Below are 20362 nucleotides of genomic sequence, written 5' to 3'. Positions count from 1 at the left end.
CTGAAGTTTGGAACAGAATATGCTTTAGATGGCAGTCAGGTACATTTGGTCTAGGGTGTAATTTAACTGTTTCCTTGATGTTTTTCCATCTGGATGATCTGTCTATGGTTAAAAGTGGGTATTAAAGTTTCCCACTATTGTATGATACCAACATTTTGTATCTAAAAATTTAAATTGTTTCTGTAATGCTACATATAATTTTTGTAAAGTAGAAATGCTGAAAGATCATGTTTGAAGGTAACACCACTTTCCTCAGTGGAATTGAAATTTAGCTCCAAGCAGACTAGATACAAGAGAACATTAGAACAAGAGAACACAATAGCCCAGCCAGCCACAAATTTAGGGGCAAAAGAAAACTTCATGAATTAAATTTGGTCTAATATCAATATCAATTTGCAATTTCTATTCCTTATTATCAATAAAATTGGGCAAAATTGCAAATAGGATACAACCAGGCATAGTATTTATATCTAGATCATGAGCATGAAGACACAATTTTACATTTTGAAACTTCTTTTGTTTAAGCTGACTTCATCTATTCACTAAATGTCTTTGAGGCAGGTTCCAAGGTTACACATGCATTGGGAGCAATATCCAATTGGCTCATGCTGACAGAATTAAGAGTTATCAAGAAATCAAGAGTACACTTAGCTACACCAGATAATGTACTAAAATTCCTCAGGTAAGCTTTAACATGATAATTAAAGGAAATGTGATAATTAGAAACTTTTTAAAATATGGTACATACTTTGTTACTAGTAGCAAAATAATTGGCATCTACTCATTGAGGTAGTTTTGAGCACATGAGCACATTCCAAGCAAGCTAAAAAGGATGATATGTAAGTAGATATTCAGCATAAACATTTACTAAAAACATTTATTGTTCCATACTCTGTAGGAGATGCTAATATATGACAAGTAATGATAGAAAAATTGAATAAATATTTATTAAAGGCAATACATAAAGAATTAATGTGTTGTTATTTCAATATGCAATTCAGGTTATACATTATTATATTGACAGAAACAGAATATTAAATAAAATTTTCCTATTACAATCTGACTTACTCTCTCCAAGTATTCAAAAAATTATTATAGAGACACAGAAAAAATGCAAACTTATTAAAAACATACAAATGGGACACATCAGTGTAGTACAAGCATTTCAGGTAAAGATCTATGAACTAACAAGACCAGGAAAACTGAACTGAAATAATGAATTGTTCGGTTGCCTCTCTTATGAAATTTCAAAAGCAAACTTCCATATCACAGCATTGAAAAATATTTAAGAATCTCTTCTTTGCTCCAAATATGCATGGCTTTTGCCACTTTGAAAACTTAGTATCCAACCTTCTGGAATATAGTGGCTTCCCTTGCAAGGAACAGAACATTATTCTCCAACCACATTATTCTTGGCTAAGTACCTTGACTGTATATCCATCTGAACACCCTAGAATTGAGGGGAATAAACTTCATAATTTCCCTGGAACAATCCTAGTATATACTAGTTCTCCTATATAACTTAACAGAGCATACTTTCAATCTCAAATTTTCCTTTTGTTGACAATAACTTATATGTTTATCATACCTAGAACACCTCCCCTAGATACATTGTACAATGGGGTTTATAGAAATTGGCAATTTCTTGTGGCACCTGGAAGTAAATTCCAAAATTTTAAAATAAAATAGAAGCAATTAATTCAGGCATTGCTCTTGTGATTATTAGGAATTTTCATTGTGCAAATGTCTCCTCTTTTCAGAATATTGGGCCAAGGATGGCAAGAGTAGCAGAAAACTGTATCTTAATATAATAGGTCTATAGTACTTGTGTTTCAACGAGACACAGGAATTGGTTCAGGAGCTATACAAAACTTTTCCCCTTCATTTGTATATAAGGGGTATACATCCAACATTCATGTTGATGGAAAGTAGCCTCAATATAATCTGAACATTCTGTTGGAAAACACAGAGTGGATAAAATTTCCTAATTCATGGAATGCAAACAGAACAAAACCCTAATTGACATGTTGCCATGCCTGATTATTACTCTAGATGACAGTTTGTTAGCAATATTCTCAGTAGAATCCAAGAAAGATGGTCTCAATGAAAAAAAAAAAGAAAGAAAAATGAGAACAGAGTAATCAAAATTGTGATGAAAGAAAATCATTTAAAAAATCTTAAAGAAATAAAAATGCAGCTGAAATCTGAATTGGAATGGCTGGAGATAATTCAGTGCTTCTCACATGTGAGGCTCTGTGTTCAATCCACAGCACATGTTTGTGTACATTCACGCGCACACTCACACACATTTCTGGGTTAGGAGATAACAAAGAGTATCACAGATCCTAGAATGAAAATACAATTATTAAAAGAAAAATTGAAAAGTTATTATGAACTAGTAATATTATGAAAACTGTATTAAACAGTAGGAAAGAGCATGATAGATATGATAGGGGTTGGTTCTATGGCTTGGCTGGTTCTATAAGATGGAGGATCAACATAATGGGGATTCTGATGATTAAAAACAAATCCTAAAAAAAAAAAAAAATGTGGTTTAAAAGAAGATTGAATGCTCACACCAGCTCATAAACAACATTAGTAAACCCTCAAGTAGGCAGGTTCTTGAAAGTTTTCATATTTTAAAAATATATTTGGGGCTGGTGGTATAGCTCAGTGGTAGAACATTTGCCACTTCCCTAGAATGTGTGTGATTTTGGGATACAATCCCCAGCACCACACACACAGACACAAAGGATATATTTTAAAATCCTAGAAGCTTCCAAGAAAGTAAATTCCCTACATGCTAGGATGAATATCAAACAACCAATAAAGAAATAAATCTTAAACATTCAAGATGAGATTCTCTGCATTCTCTGTCATGCTTATGGTAGATTGCCTCCCTAACATTAGAGAAAAATATGACTTAAAAAATAAAAACAGACTGATTCAGAAGTCCAGAATTGTGTACCCTTTGCTAACTGCACCATCTTCAGTAAATCACTTAACCTCTCTGACTTTGGTTTATCTATTCATAAATAGAGTGATTATAATCCTTGCTTCAGAGCTTTGTTGAGAGCATAAAAGGAGATAATTAAATTGAAAGTGATCTTATAACACTTTTGTTTTACAAATGTAAGGAATAATTATTAATCATTTAGGGGAGGAACAAGGATTATGTCCAGGTTCCTTTCTAGAAATGGACCCAATCCTGAGATGTCGGCATCTCTTCATGAATAAGGAATTGGGAACTGAAATGAACATTTCATATAGGACAATTGTTCCTTGTTAAGCCTTTCAAATGCCAATTTTAGGTTTAGTTATATAACAGCAAATATTTCTTGGTATTAAAATCTAGACTTTGATATAAAATGTCTGCCTTCATCTTATGTATATATAATAATTCCATTTCCCATCTCCATATTAACTTCAGTTTAGTATCTTTAAAAATTTTTCATTCACTTGTTCCTATACAGAACATGTTCATTCATGATGTTTTCCTATTTAAAGGGGTTGAGTATTTCTACCTCACAATGGTTCCATATCACTAATAATGTATGACTCTTTCTTTTTTTTTCTTTTTGTTACTGGGGATTTAATCCAGAGGTGCTTAACCACTAAGCAACATCCTCAGTCCTTATTTTATTTATTTTATTTTTAAAATTAATTTGTTTATTTATATATAACAGTGGAATGCATTACAATTCTTACTACACATATGGAACACAATTTTTCATATTTCTGGTTGCATACACAGTATATTCACACCAATTTGTGTCTTTATACATGTACTTTGGATAATAATGTCCATCACATTCAACCATTATTTCTTACCCCATGCCTCCTCCCTTTCCCTCCCACCCCTGTACCCTATCTAGAGTTCGTCTATTCTATTTAGAGACAGGGTCCCAGTGAATTGCTTAGTGCCTTGCTAAATTTCACAAGCTGGTTTTAAACTTGTGATCCTCCTATCTCAGCTTGCTGAGCCTCTGGGATTATAGACATAAGCTGCACCCAGCTCAATTTATGATTCTTTGTTAGAATTTTTTGGTCATATTACTAATTTCATTTGTAACTATATTTTCAAATACAGTAGAGTACCTTATCTCCGTAAACTGTTCTTTTCTTCTGGAATAAATGTTGTTTGCCATGAAATTTTAGCATTCATAAAGACTTGTGATATAATAGTTATCAAAAAAAAGAAGTAATACAAATTATACTTACAATTGGAACTGAATTTTTTAATATAATACAGAAAAAATAAAGAAAACATACTAACATGTTGATAGTAGATGTCCCTAAATGATGATATTCTCCTTCCTTTTTATTTCACCCTTTACCTTTCATAAATCAAATTATCATAGCATACACTCATAGGATAAAGTTCTCATAAGCAAAGGTGGAGAAGGCACTGAAGGAAAAGAAGGTGAAGTAGGCTGATTGAAAAAAGGGACGTGGTATGTGAGACTTTCTTGAAGTATCAGCAAGGAGAAGATGGGAAGGGTCAGAGAGCACTAATAAAAAGCTCTCTGATAAAATGCTTTGACATAGAAGCTGATATTCTCCAGTCTGATGTCTAGATTCTGAAGGTGTGGGAAGATAGAAATGGAAAAAGAATCACAGTCAAAGAAATGGGAGTACAGGATCATTTTGTCAGCTGCAGATTGGTGATTCATTAGAGAAGGGCAACCTTTAAAGCAGGAAGACCAAGATGAGTGAGACAGTTAACATGAGAGATGGGCACATCACTGACCTACTTAAACACTGTAAGAAATGCTTCCAAGAGACACCATTGAATGAGGATATACTTTCCTTACTCAGAATAAATTGGCAAAATGGCAATAAATCATGTACTTCTACAAAAGAGCCACTGGAAGGGAAATTAATATAAAGCTACTTTTGTATAGATGACATTATTTGCAAGCAAGTTTAGCATTGTGAATAGAGCAGTAAAATTGACATGTGTCAGTTAAATGAAAAGAAACCGAGTAAGTGTTACATAAATAAAGAAGAATGCAACAGAACCCTAGTTGATAGATTCTGAATCATGAATAATTAGTATGTGGTATCAAATACCCAAGGATAGGATCACTAACTCCCTAGTAGTTGCTTTTTATAAATAGGACAGAGGCTGCAGCTCTCCATCCAGTCGGTCAGCAGGATGCTGCAAAATACAGTCATCTGTATGCTTCATACCATATAGAATTTAGAAAAAAAATACTCCTTCTTCATGGTACCCATCATCTTATTATGAACCTCCAAGGAATATAAGTTGATAATGTTCAAGAATATGTACTGTAGCTTTGTTGTAATAAAATAAAAACAACCAATGGGATGTTATCAGAGATATCAGCAAATAAAATATTTTGTAAATTAAAATTCAAAATTAAAATAAGTAAGCTATAGCTAAATCTGTTGATATCAGCTAATCATATAACTTGCTATGATAAAGGGGGAAAAAACAAATGCCAAAGTTTAGGTATACTTTAACATATAATAAATAACTATTCAAACATTACATATAGTACATAGTAGATACAGCATGTGTGTATATTTGTAATGTATACATGTACAGGATATTATTGATGACTTTATGATAAAAGTAAAATGAACACTTATACAACACTTAAGTGGGAAAGATAAAATGAGAGAGGGGGAGAGAGAAGAGAAAGAGAGTAGAAGAGGGAAAATGAGAGATTCCAAGAGGAGAGGAGAGGAAAGGAGAACAAGCAGTAAATTTCTAAGAAAGCATAGGAAAGAGTTCCATGAGGAAGGAGGTCTGGAGGTATGGGTAAACAGGGAGATTGTCAGAGAATGAGGGTGAGATAGGAGTTTAAGGATGAGAGCATTTGAAATGGAGAAAGGAAAGTAGAAGAGCAGCATGAGAAATATTTGAAACTGATGAAATTAGTGTTGGCCCCAGTGATGTTGATTAGTTAAGGTGGGAACTGTGCCAAAAGGAACAGAACTGAAGTCAACAGGTTGGGGGCCACATGAAGGGCCTCTGCAGGGCCTGTAGTGTCATGACTGCCAGGTTTTCTTTTAAAGTTTTAGTTCATTTGTCACAAACCTTCCTATCTGCTTTAGTAATGGGGTTTTCCTACTGAACTACAACTTCTTCCACCACCTGTTTCATGTTTCCCGATCCTCTTACCAGTGCAAAGGATTTCCATTGTATTTTCAAAGATACCCCAGTTATTTGAAAAATCTCGCTAACCAAAATCATTGCATTTAGCATTTCCACAAAATCTAGGTGTTTCATAACTAACTCGCTGGCATCAAGGTGAAAAAAATCAAGTCCATACTGGTGGGATCACCATCTAGCTGCCACTTCAGGCTGACGATGTTCATTTTCCCACTTCTGGGTGACTGCTCTACTGGACTGTCTTCAGGCAAAGAAAGATAACTTGCTGGTTTCACACTCCCTCCCTGAACATGTAGTACCTTAAGAATAACTTTTAAAAGTCATGCCAGCTCTATGACTCCTGGAGCCATCAGTCAAGACCATTGTCTGCATACCATGCCTTCTGACCTTCTTGCTTACTTTGAAACCAAATCTCTGTTTCTGTGCCTTTTTCCTGCAGAATCAGGTAATTTTTCATTGATTCTTTCTATATGGATAACTTTGAAATTCTTATTTCATCATTTTTGTCTAATATTTAATTTGTTTAATGAAAAAAATGTTCCCATATTCTTCTCTGGGCATATAAATTATGAAGACTTTACTTGTTCATTTATATTTTGTTGTCCAACGCAAAGCAACTGAAGACTGCAGTCTTTCTGTGGGCAAAATTCATTACATATTCTAAGTCTGATCTATATGGAAGATTGCACAATGCTGCCAACAGACAAGAATGAAAGCATCCCCCATACCACGAAGTGGCTGAAATCATTATCTTATTATTAATATAATGTTCTCATCTATTAGCTTTTATTACATATCAACAGTTTTTATTCATAAGATTCATTCATTTTACTTGAGTTTTTTTTCCCTATCAGTACATCAATTATCTATCATCTGTCTTGATATATTTAGTCCTCTATACCTATGAGTTTCACATCTTCAGGTTGAACCAGCTACATGTCAAAAATATTTGGGGAAAAAATGCATCTGTTCCTGTTTTAGTCAGCTTTGCATCACTGTGATCAAAATATTCAAGAACAATTTAGAGGAGGAAAAGTTTACTCTGGGTTCACAGGTTCAGAGGTCTTAGACCATAGATGTCCAACTCCATTGCTCTGGGCCTAAGATGAGACAGAATATCTTGCAAAAGAGCTGGTGAAGTTTTTCAGTTCATGGCAGGATCAGGAAGCAGAAAAATAGGCTAGAAAAGAAGCTTCCATCCAAATTTATGTCTCCAACAGAACACAGAACAATCCAATCAATGATAACACTTTCCTGGCTGAGTAAGACAGTTTGGGGGAGATGGTGGTGGTCAGGGATTTTTTGCAAGTGTTTCCTTGGGTGAATGTGATATGTACTTTCTCTCCTTTCTTAAAGAGAATCAACTAAAGGAAATAGCCAAAGGCATCAGCTCTGATAATAAAAAAATATAGCCTGTAGAACTCGTGAATGATATAAATCAATTTTCTATTTCTTATGAAGTAGCAAGTCTGTGTGGTTTATGGAAAAATTAGATAAAAACAGTGTTAATAATTTTGAAATGGTGTATATAGCATTTTACAATTTTGTTAAATGCTAATGTGCTTATTTTAAAACATTTCTTTTGGAAATTTGGATATAATCACTATTAATTGCCTTCAAAGTAAATGTATACAAAATAGTAGATAGTATAGTATGTTAAGAAAACATATTCTAATATAATTTCTCTTAGTGCATCACTTTTAAAATATCCTCAAACAACTATAAAGGGATTAAAATAACTCTATTATGAACCAAAAATATTATCAGCTGCTTCGTGTAAATTATTTATAGAGAAGGCTTACTTCCTTGTGCTGCTAATACTGCAGCACATCCCTGAATGAACACAGACTTCTGAATACCTCATGTTCTTTTATGATGAATTATTCAGGAGTTCCATACCACAACTATGCTAAGGTGCTAAAGTTCATGCCCGTGAGTTGTTTGTGATTCATACAGATGCAGTCAACAAATACCTTATTTTTTCCTTTATATTTAATCCAACATTGGTGTAGAATAAATGCCATCAATGCACAAATGGATACATTGAGAAGCAAATGCTCAGATAAAAAGATTTTCTTAAAGGAAAGAGAAAAAAAATAAAAAGAGTCTCCATCTTTCTAGGATGCAGCTGGGAAAAATTTCAGAGTAACTTGCTGGGCAAGTTACGCCTGCAAATCTCATTAACAGTAATGGAATTTTGAACGTAACAACTAGCACATTGATTTGAACATTTTCCCAACATGTACATTTTATTTTTAGAAAAGCACTTCTTTCAGAGTAGTGAGTTCAGAAAACTTTGTATTTCTGGCAAGTCTGACATTACATATAGATATTTCCTTTATAAAAAAAATGAAATTATAAAACACACTTAAACACAAGCTACAGAAGGTCTTTCTAATATTTTATGGAGTAGTAAAACACAAGGGGAACAATCCTATCTCTTTCTCATAAACTTATATATTATTTTAGAATCTCTACGTTTACCATATGCATTTCATTGATATAATAATAAATCTGTTATTCTCAAAGAAAGTGTAACAGAATTTGGAGAGTTTTTTTTTTTTTTTTTTTAGTAAAAAGAGTTTTACATTTCTGCTGTCTAAAAACAAACATCAAGGTAGAGAGAGGACAAAATTTAATCTACTCCAAGTGACTAAGTATGGCAAAGACAGCTAATCATTTGTTCTCTCTTTGCTAAATTTTACCTGAGTATGTAACTTCAATAAAGACTAAATTTCCAGACTGTCTAAGAGTCAGATATAGCCATTTAACTAAGTTATAACCAATAAAATATAATCCTATATCTTATATGGCAACTTATGGAAAAACAAAGAGTTAAACTTCTTATCTTTTGTACTTATTTCTTTCTCAAACCAAACAAAATAAAGATGTTGCCATCATCTAGAATGGTAATATTGAGGCTGACATATTCTAGAGAATAGCATTTTTAAACATCCAGATAAAAATGATCAATTTATTGTGTTTTGTTCTATTGCATTTTATTGCATATTGCATGGTGTTACATTGTATTTCAATATATATGAAGTACATAACTACTGGATTATGTTCATGCCTTAAATATTAAAGTATTTTAATTTTGCATTGCCTTCTTTTTTTCTTAAATTTCAAATGCTTTAAAATGGTATGTTGAGGAAAAGAGGAACAATACAAAAGAGCCATGCAGAAATGAATAATTGTAACAGACGATTTCAAACAATTCCCTCCATTTGCAAGAAAACTTTTGTAAACATAAGAGCAACAATAAAGATAAAAGTTAGAGTGTTACTCATATACTGATATTATTATTTAAAAAAAACAAAGCCTTTAAAAATACTAATAGTTGCCTCTGTTTAAGTCCCAACTCAATGTCTATACAGCAAGTGATGACAATGTGTGCTGAATAATAGCATGAACTACACCTACACTAGTGTCACTTACTATTATCAAAATGAACTCTACTAAGTTTGACTATATTATGTGGGAATAAGTTATCTTAGATTTTATGTTCTTTTTCTACCTCTTCTTATACTCAGGACTCTGAATTAAAAAAAAAAAAAAAAACTATTTACACATTTTCCTCTCTTTTTGTCATAATAAAGGAACATGTGGACATAGGCAAGCCAGAACATTGAAACTTTTAATACAAAACAATATGATTAATTAATGTAAGAATTACAAGTTCAAGTGAAATTAGCAATATAATAGCCAATGAGGTTGATCTTGGATGAAAATACTGCTACACTGAAAGCACAGTGATATTTGTTTTTAAATTTAATGGATTACATATTAAGCCTTCATTTCAAATAAAATCAAACCAAATATTGAGTCATTAGACACATGCACAGATGAGACATTCCACTGGAAATAGAATACAGTGTGTGAATAAATTTGCCTCCGTTTTAGGAAAAAACACACATAATAATCAAATGTATCTTAAGGTTAAGATACAGGTGAAAATATTTCTCCATAAGGTGTCTGTTGCTGGTAATGATGAACATCTAAATGTTTTCTGGAAAGAGTAGTCTAAATGGGGAGAAAAATTCTAGCCATGTTTCTTGTTGAGTTTATAATTACTATCAACAAACATTTTTGAGTCTCCGCTGTGCATGGTGGTATGGTAATAATGATCAGCATCACTGACCGCCATCTAGATGTCCAATGCTAAATTAAGTTTCTCTGATTTATGTTCATTGCTTTATTTGTGCCTTGGCTCATCTGTTCTTACAAGCTGCTCTGTTGTTCTCCTACCAACAAATTATGTGACAGTACCAACCTGGTGCTAATTTACAAAACTCTGTGCTACACACAAAACATTTCGGTTTATATATATCCCTGCCTGTTATTGTTTTTTTACCTCCCTTTGTGTCTAAGTTAGCACTGCCAAGCCACTAATATATCCAGAGTAATTAAAAAACAAATAAAGCAGCTCAACTTTACACTTTTCCATCTGTTGGTCCGTGGTAGTTTGCATCCTTTGCACACCTTAGTGCAATCTATAAAACCTCCACTTGATTATTAAGTTCAGTCATCCTAGGATAAAGTAATACAATATATAACTACTTAGAAAAATCTTTTAAAACCTAGCACTGAATAGACTAATCATTACAGATCCTTCCATGGATTCAAAGATTAAATTCAAAATCCTCCACTAGGATCTGAACCATCCCTCACTCCCCACCTCATTTTCTATGAGTCCATTCTCTCTACCATAGTCTCAAGTCATAAAGAACTTGAAGTCCTCTAATCTATAATACTACGTTTCCTTCCAATCAATTTATGTGCATTATCACTTCACCTCAGTATCTGATTCAACTTCTATTAAGTGTTCAAAACTCAGCCTTTGTTAATTCTCCTGTCCTCCAGTTCATAACAAAGAACTCAACTTACATTTTATTGGGGCTCAGAAATGACACTCCAAAGGATAGAACCCAGAAGTGCCCTAAAAAGCTATATTTCTCTCAGACCTTCTGCTGTTATCCTCTCCCAAGGCAAATTAGAGAACAGAACTTCTTTTCCTCAAAGACATCCTCAGAAAACTAAAAACACTACTCTTTCTCCCACCTATCTGGGTAAGAGTCAACCTTAAGAAAATTCTTCTCCGTTTTTTTGCTATCATACTTCTATACTGCTGTCTATGCTACATTAAACCTAATCATAAAAAGGATAATTCTACCTGAATTTTTGAATTTTTAATTTGAAGTTTCCACCTAAAACATGATCAAATAAACTTGTCATGAATTTCTTGTGTTGATCAATCTTTTGTTATAGAGTTGTTATCCTTTACTCTTTATGATGGGCAAGGAAGGGAAAACCCTCTTCTCTACCTCTAAAGTTCCTATGTCATACTGTGACTATACATATCTAATATGGTGCCTCTTTCAATTTATCTCTTTGATCTGATCATTCATATGCATATATATATATATATATATATATATATATATATGCATATGTGTGTATATGTATATATGGTCTTTTTCTCCTCAGTTGCAAATGCTTTTATATATATATATATATATATATATATATATATATATATATATATATATATACTGTTCATAATTTCTATAACCAAAGAACTGAAACATATTTATCTTTCATAGTATAGGTGTTCAATAAAACATTGTCTGAATAAATTAAAGGGTAAACAAATATGCATTTACAAGCCAAATTTTATCTTCCATTCTTCTCATAATCTTCCAAGCATATCGCTAATGTTAATTTTGTCTCTGCATTATCATTGTGATATTTAAATCCAGGCAAATAGTGAATTTTTAAAGTGGAGTCATTGATATACTTAATACTGATATTTTATGAGGCAATAAATAGCCAATATTCAACAATTTTCACCTAAGATAATCTTTCTTTCCTGAGCTTTGACAGCCAAAATTGAGATTATTGAATTATCTGACGTGTCTACTCTCTGTACTAAAAATTAAATGGATATTTTTATTAAACCATTTTTGCTCTTCCACTCTTTCTACTGTGCCAGAGATTCAATTATATGCAATTATTATGAATTCTGAATTTTCAACTTTTGGGAATAATCTTTCAAGATTTCTTAAGGTCATATTGTTGAAGTTAAAAATAAAATGAAAGTCTATTTTCTGTCATAGTCTATTTTCTATTCAATATTGTTCAAATTGGATCAAGATAAGAGATGAGGGAAAAGTCAGTAAAATAATTCTGAGATAATTTAAAATATATGAGCTTGATAACTTAGTTACATATTTAATATAATATCTGAAGAATGAATATAATATGTATATATAATGTCAAGATCAACAATATCAGTTACTACATGTTCTTCTTTTACAAATATTAGTTGTGACTTAAATGCCACTTGCAGTAGAAATAGTAAGACCAATAGAGTCAGATAACTTTTATTTATATATCTATTTAAAATGTAATATCTTCAAACATTATAGACCACCTCTTACAAAAATCCTGTTAATTAGAAAGCATTTATAGCTTTTCATTGACAAATAATAGTGTATGTAATAAAACAGTTCTTTGTTTTCCTCTTATTACCCAAATTTTGAGATCTATTTTTAAAGAGAAACCATTAAATTTATGCTTTTTCAAAGTAGGAAGCTGAAGGACTCACTGAAAGATTAATTTTGATATCCTTAAAGATTTATCAAATTTTATTAAAATTAATCAACTTCTCAAAACCCCTTAAAAATACAGTGATAAGAAATAATACAAGCTGAATTAAAACCAAAAGTGTTTGCCCAATCTTATGATTAAAAAATGTCTTTCTTTTAGGTTGAGAGATGTTATTTATTTTTTTTTTTTTATTGTTAAGCTAGGTTTAAAATTAAAACATTGACTTAATCTTGAAAGTGAAGTTAATGGATACTTAGTTACCTAAGTTTATTTCTGCAAAGATATTTAAAAAAACGTGGATAGAAAGACTGTTAGGGGCAATAAAACATACTTTTGTGTGACTTTTAATAAAAAAGAATAAGAGAGATTTGCTGAAATATTTATTCTCACTAATATTTAATGACTCAGTCTAAGACTCCAGGCTTTACTGTTTTTTTAATTGCCTCTAGTTATGCATTGTTATTCAAGTTCAGTGCCTTGTGATTACCTTCTCTTCATTAAAAATGATGCATGAAGGAAATATCTCCAAAAGGCTTGCAGGGGGCATCTTCTGCTTTCTGGGATGCTAAGCAGGGAAGATATCTCAGAACTGGCTTTCTTGCAAAGAGTAGTAGAAAGAATACAGGCGGAACAGCCAGTCATTTGATTCTGGTTCCTTGTTCAGAATGGTGAAGTTAAGACTGAGCCCCAGTACTCAGAGTACCCAGTCCCTACCGAATGATGACTGGCATAAAACAGTGAAAAAACTCAACCTGATAAAATTATGTTCTCAAAGATTGATATAAACACACACACACACACACACACACACACACACACACACACACGTGCATGATAAGAGAAAGGAAGTTTTTTTTTGTTTGTTTTTTGTTTTCATTCAGACACTAGGAGAGCCAATGCTCATGTATATATGGCAAAGATCAATAGTAATAAAAATCCATGATTACAATTCATCATTGCCCACTATGGTCAAAGACCATCTAAGAATAAAGCCAAGTTAGAGGAAAATGGAGACAAAAGTTGATGAGAAAGAAACAAAAAGATATCTTTTAAGCCCTGGAAACCAAGTATATCTAAAGTTAGCTGCATTTCTGCCTTCCCAGACCCCTAAACCCTTCCTGTGTGTCAGCTTAGTGCCACTATGAACGAAACACCCAACAAAAACAACTTACAGGAGGGAAATTTTATTTTGACCCTGAGTTACAGAGGTTTAGTCCTTGGTTTGCCAAACCAACTGCTGTGAGCCCAAAGATGAGGCAGAATAGTATGGCAAAAAGGCATGGTGGGGGAGTGCTGTGGCAGCCAGGAAGCAGAGCGAGAGAGAAGGCGGAAAGGCCTCAAGGAGGATGAATTTTTCCAGGGCACACCCCCAGTGACCCTCCTTCTCTGACCATCACCACCTGCTTACATTCACCATCCCATCAGTCCATTCAAACTAGGATGAACTAATTAAGTTACAGTTCTAACAATTCAGTCATTTTATCTCTGAACATTTCTGTATTAACACAGAATCTTCGGGGGTACATCTCATAGCAGACCACAACAGATATTAAATAATTTTATATTATGAAATAATTTATTTATATAAAAATATTTTGCATATGGGTATAAGTATATATATATATTTTTTTTTTTTCTTGTATAATCTTTGCCATCAGGTTCCAGGTAGGTACTATACTACAAAAACCCTTCAAATTTCCTGAGTGAATTTTTTTTATCTTTTTATTTGTGAGCCCCTTTAATTATTATTTGAGTTCACAAAAGAGGTGACAAATTGGAACTTGAAACTTTTCAGCAACACCTCCCAGCCTTTTGGGGGAAGAGGGAAACTAAAGATTTAGTCCAATCACATGGCCATGATCCAATCATTCATACCTAAAAAATGAAGCCTTATAAAGCTACTGAACCATGAGATTCAGGAGGCTTCCATGTTGGTGAACACATGGGTGTGTTGGGAGCCTGGTGTAAGAGTCAATACTTTTTTTAATCTTCTGTTCTATTTGGCTATTCTCGAGTTTTATCCTTGGTAAAACCACATTTATAGTGTTTCTCTGAATTCTCTGAGTCCTTCTTAGAAATTTTCTAACCTGAGGGTGGGTCATGGGAATCCCTGAATCTGTTTAATCAGCCTAGCAGAAGTTTGGGTGACTTGGGAATCTCTTAGACAGGACATTAGCCTTGGAAGTGGGTGTGGAACTGAGTCCTAGTTTGTTGGTCTGTGCTAATTCAATTGGGAGCAGAATTGATCTGAGTTATGACAAAGCTAGTCAGTGTCAGAGAATTGATGTTGAAATCATATATGATTAAGTTATTAAAAATTTGTTTCTGTAAATCAGACCTGAAAAGAATCCAACTCTTGGTCATTCATAATTTACTGTTAATTTAAATCAATACTTTCAACTTCTGTTCATATTTCCATTTCATCCTTGTCTAAGCTAAGATTTCTTTGGAATTGGATATTGTTTAAAAATATTAATGCTCTGGAATAGTATTTTATAAACTTTGTTAAAATATTAGCTTTTCTTTTTAAACATTTTAAACATACGTACAGAAAGATATGACAATAGCAATATTTGTTTTATTGAGAAGAATTGCAAACAACACTAATATTTTCTGTTGCCTAGTTTTTGCTTTTACATCCTAAAATACTTGTTTAGGGGAACTTGATTTGCACTACTTTGTGATAAAGTAGGGTAAATACTCAAACTGACAAGTCCAGCAAAGTGCAGCGCTAGAGTTGCTTGGGTTTTATTGATAATGGATTAAAAAAGGATAAGAAAATGCATAACAGTGGTCACAGAGGATCAGTCAGGGCTGAGCTCATCTTTCAGGGTTGCCCTTATTTTCCTGTGTCACACTTAGGAACGAAGTGGTAAATCCAGGCATGCTGCCTCCAGACACACGTAGAGATTTCCACTACCTTTACTACATACTTTGCTGCTCATCTGTTATAGTTTCTGTTTTCTCTAATCAAGTTGTTCCTAGCTAACCCCAGATCATCACCCCTGAAGAAGCAGAGGATGACACTTGAGAAAGCAGCCTAGAAAGAGATTGATTTTTGTATCTTGCCAACAAGTTTGAAGAATCTGTGTGTATGTGTCTGTGTGTGTTTGTGGGTGTGCGAGTATGCTCACACACTGTGTGTGCATCTTAACTCATTGGCTGTTATGAAAAGAAAAAGTGCAACTTTCTCTTATTATTAGGATCATATGTAACAATATAGTAACCCAGGGTTCCTGATATTTTCCTATTTCTCCTTCCAATCGTGTTTTCTATTTCTCCTTTTACAATCTTCCTCTTGTAGCAATTCAGTTTCTCACAGTAAATTTTCTCACATTTCTTCCCTCTTCTTGCATTCCTTTGTCTCCATCAACATTCTCTTATAATGTCTTCTCTTTCCTACTTCATCAAAAAGCATTTGAAATGTATTTTAATGTGTTTGGATATTAAATATATACTATACATCTGTGGTATAGAGCATAGCTCCCGATATCCCTGAGAGCACAGTTGTTTCATTTTTTTTTTTTTTTTGCTTTTTAACAAATTTTGTCATGTTAAAAGGCAAAACAATATCATCAATCATAGGAAGCAGATCTGCCTACCTTTGCAGCTGCCTGACAAAAATATCTCTGTAAACATCTTTTATTTGTAACTACCAAGTAAGGAAAGAATTTACCACAGGCTATACTGGAAAGTCTACTTTTTTTTTTAAGGTGCTTTGGTTTCTGGCCTCTGTTTTAGATATTTGTTTTCTTTATCCACTTTGGTTTGCAAATACCCTACAGATTGCTACTTATCTTCAAGACTGAATGATTAAATTCTCCTGAAAATTAATTTTATTACCTCAACACCATATTTACATGATAAAAATTCTCTATTTACATGCATAATAAAAACTCTGGAGTACTTTTCCTTTCCATGCATGTGGTAATTTGGATATTAATGTTGAATTTGGGAAGTAGTTTTGGGGTGTCTTCCTAGACAGGGGGTGATGGAATGGACACTCTTCTCCACAGGCTCTTTTACTGGATAAGGCAAAATGTCACTTTATAATATAACTAGAATCTAGATCCCATGTATATGAATTTTGAGAAAGCCTGATTTACTCATGAATATGAGAGAGAGAGAGAGAGAGAGAGAGAGAGTGTTTGTGTGTGTGTGTGTGTGTGTGTGTGTGTGTGTGTAAAAATGTGAAATAAGAAGAGGAGAGGAAAGAGATTAAAGCTTTTCCTGTGCTGGATGACTCATTTGCCTGTGAAGATCCATGCCATATTCTCCTCTCTTCCATCTCCTTCTGCCCCAGGAAGCTGACCTACACAATGCCCTTTTTTACTTTGGCCACTGCTTAAGTTAGACAAATGCAGAGCCCTTTCAGGAGATCAGAGGAAGAAAAAAAAGGAGGTCAGAATCGGACTTCCCTGCAGAGTCATGTTGGGTGGCTCGGTCTCACTTTTGAAGGTGGCCTTCTCTACACTGATCTCTTTTTTTTACCTTGAAATCATTATCTCTGCTTGCAACTTCAGGCTGAGGGTGGGTAATAGCTTCCCTGTTACCAACCATGGGGTAGTGCACTCTCCCTTGTAATCTTCCTATATCCTACCTATTCCTTTGCTAAGAGTTCCTTTGTTATATTCTGTTCAAATTATCTTGAGTATTCCTGCTGCAATGCTTATTGATTCATTCCATCTAAAATCAGTTGTAAGAACACTTTCTGTAGATATTAATCCTTATAAAGGATTTTACACTATTATTGCCAGAAAACACATTTACCAAATGACTTCATTTACTGAAAGTTCCTATGCTTATAAAGGCCACTTAATATAATCTTTACAAAATGGAAAATAAAAGCAGACAGTATTTCAGATGGACTTAGTCATAAGCATATGCCTTTAATAATTGCCAGGGTTGACTGTAAAGTTTTCAAAAGATCCTTTAAGAATTTATTAAGTAGTTATCTTGTGTAGATCAAGAATAGTAAATGTATAATTTGGGCTTGCATTAAAATGTGGAGTGCCAGGATCACATACACATCAAAAAGTTTTATAGTATCTCAGATAACTTAAATGGAAGTGAAGATATGCTCTGAGAAAGTCATGTAAATGACTCCACAGTAACTTTAGTGATGGTCAGACAGCGTATTAATAATTGTTGTGGTTTAGATGTGGTGTCCCTACAAGAGCTCACCTGTGAGACAATGAAAGAAGGTTTGGAAGAGAAATGATTGGATTAGATCCCCAATCAGTGAATTGATCCCTAGTGGGATTAACTGAGTGGTAATTAAAGTAGTAGGGTGTGGCTGGAGGAGATAAGAATTGGGGCGTGGCTTTGGGGTATATATTTTGTATCTGGAGAGTGGAGTGTCTCTTTGTTTGTTGATCACCATGTGAGGTGCTTCCTTCTGCCACACTCTTCTATCATGATATTCTGCCTCACCTGGAGCCCCAGGAATGGAGCCATCCTTCTATGGACTAACACCTCTAAAACCGTGAGCATGCCAAAAAGCTTTCCTTTTTTAAAATTGTTCTGGTTAGGTCCTTTAGTCAAGGCAGTGAAAAAGCTGACTAAAATAATGATAAATGTGAGAACTATGAAAAAAATAAAAAGTCCCTGAAATGTGAGAATAGAAATGAAACTGCCATTTTTTTCTTTAATGTCTTTTATAAAATATACTTACTTAAATACATATTTTACAAAAGATAATGAATAAATGTTGGAGTAATGAATCTAACTGCACTGAAAATGTCCTCAGAAAGTTCACTGTTTAAAATCCTGAAAGTATTTGAAAAACATTTTCCATTGGAAAAATTAAGGCTAAATTTGCAACTGATTCACTTTATTTTCAGGTATGTAAAGGTTCTTTCTTCACTCTGCATGCTTCTGCAATGAATTTTAGATCCTCTGTCCTTCCACTACCTGCAGCACTCCACCATTGCCCCTCGGCCTCAGTTCTGGCATACCTCCCCGGCTGGAGGACTCCCCATTCTCCAAACCCACCAAATTTCTTTCTTCCCTTGTCTCAAGACTCCTTGATAATTTCTTTAATAAATGATCTTTAATACTTATTTAGTTAATATTGAATTCCTCTCTTATCTAAATTTCAAGTCCAATGTTATATTATATCTAATTTTGCAATGAGTCTTCTGAGAAAGTTATGAATGTTTACTTTTCACAAATCAAGTTTTTACCAAACTTGTGAAAATATAAGGTATGATAAATGGGTTCTCAAGTGAAGTTACATTTGTGCTGCAACGGTAAGCTCAATGGAAACAGGGAGAAGACTAGATTAGTAAATTAGTCAGAACAGAAAATAAATAAATAAAGAGCAATCCATTTTTTTTTCCCTCAGTGTCACAGCAACATCAGATATCAAACTAGTAATTATACTATATCAAGGCATTTGACATTTTTTTATCTTATTTTAATAAAACAATTCCACTAAAGAACATAGGTACTTTTATCACAAGAAAAAGAAATAATAAAATTGCTTTCTTTATCCTTTTTCATATGCATTATTAATGCATGCCAAGAACACAAGAATTACATAACTGAACATAAAGTAATAATAGCATATTTCCCATAAGCCCTGATGCTTTAACTCAAAGCATACTTCAGTGAATCACAGAATGCTTCAAATATGAAAACACATCAAAAGAAAGGTTGTTTGTGTTTCCTGTCCTGCTGACTATAGCAATCTATCTGTTCTCAAATTTTCAAATTTAGATTAAACACAGATGGACAAATGGGATATTTTAGAAAGATAGGGAGATGATTTCAGAAAATCAAGTAGCAAAGAATACACCATTTACATTTTAGCTAATGCTAACCTGGATGTCAAAATAAAATCATTCAAAACAAAAACACATCCCAGAAGATGTGTAGCTGGTGAGAAAATTACTGCACATCCTCAGCAAAATGAAAAGGCATGATTAAAGTTTGAATGTTTGATATTAAACCCAAAAGTATGGGGTATAAAAAGTGTCTTAAGACAGTTGAATGAACTTCCCAGGGCATAGCCTTAATAGAGCTTAGAACTAATTCACAATAAAAAGTACCAAGAGTAATTCACGGGTTAAAATTATGTCAATTCAAACAAACAGAATTTCTCCATACTTCTGGTCATTAATAAACAGAAAATTTCATAATGGGTATATACAATTAAAATAAAAGAACCTAATGCTATACACAAACCAAATAAACAATAGCACAAATAACAATATAAAACTGATATTAAACATACCCCCAAATCCTTTGACTAATAAAATTAAAATGATTAAAAGTACAAGCAAATATTAGTATATTAGTACTTGAAAGTAAAGGAAATGAATGGTAGATTCAGGCCACATTTACTTCATGTCAATTTCAAATACATTCATGAACATCTGCAAATAAAAAATATTCTGGGCTTAGTGATAGTCACACAACATAAACACACAATACATGTATATTGTTTACTGCATGGACTTTCCTGCCAGCATCTTTGTACAAGATATTCTATAACATCAATTGCATTTATTTTAGAGCAGGTAATATTCTTTAGAATGGCAATTTATAACAAAGTTGATCTGTACATCATTAAAATATTTAATAATGTAAAGATAAGTAAGAAAAACT

Source organism: Marmota flaviventris, chromosome 8 (assembly GCF_047511675.1).
Source record: "Marmota flaviventris isolate mMarFla1 chromosome 8, mMarFla1.hap1, whole genome shotgun sequence".
Taxonomy (NCBI): Eukaryota; Metazoa; Chordata; class Mammalia; order Rodentia; family Sciuridae; genus Marmota; species Marmota flaviventris.
This window is presented reverse-complemented; position numbering follows the sequence as displayed.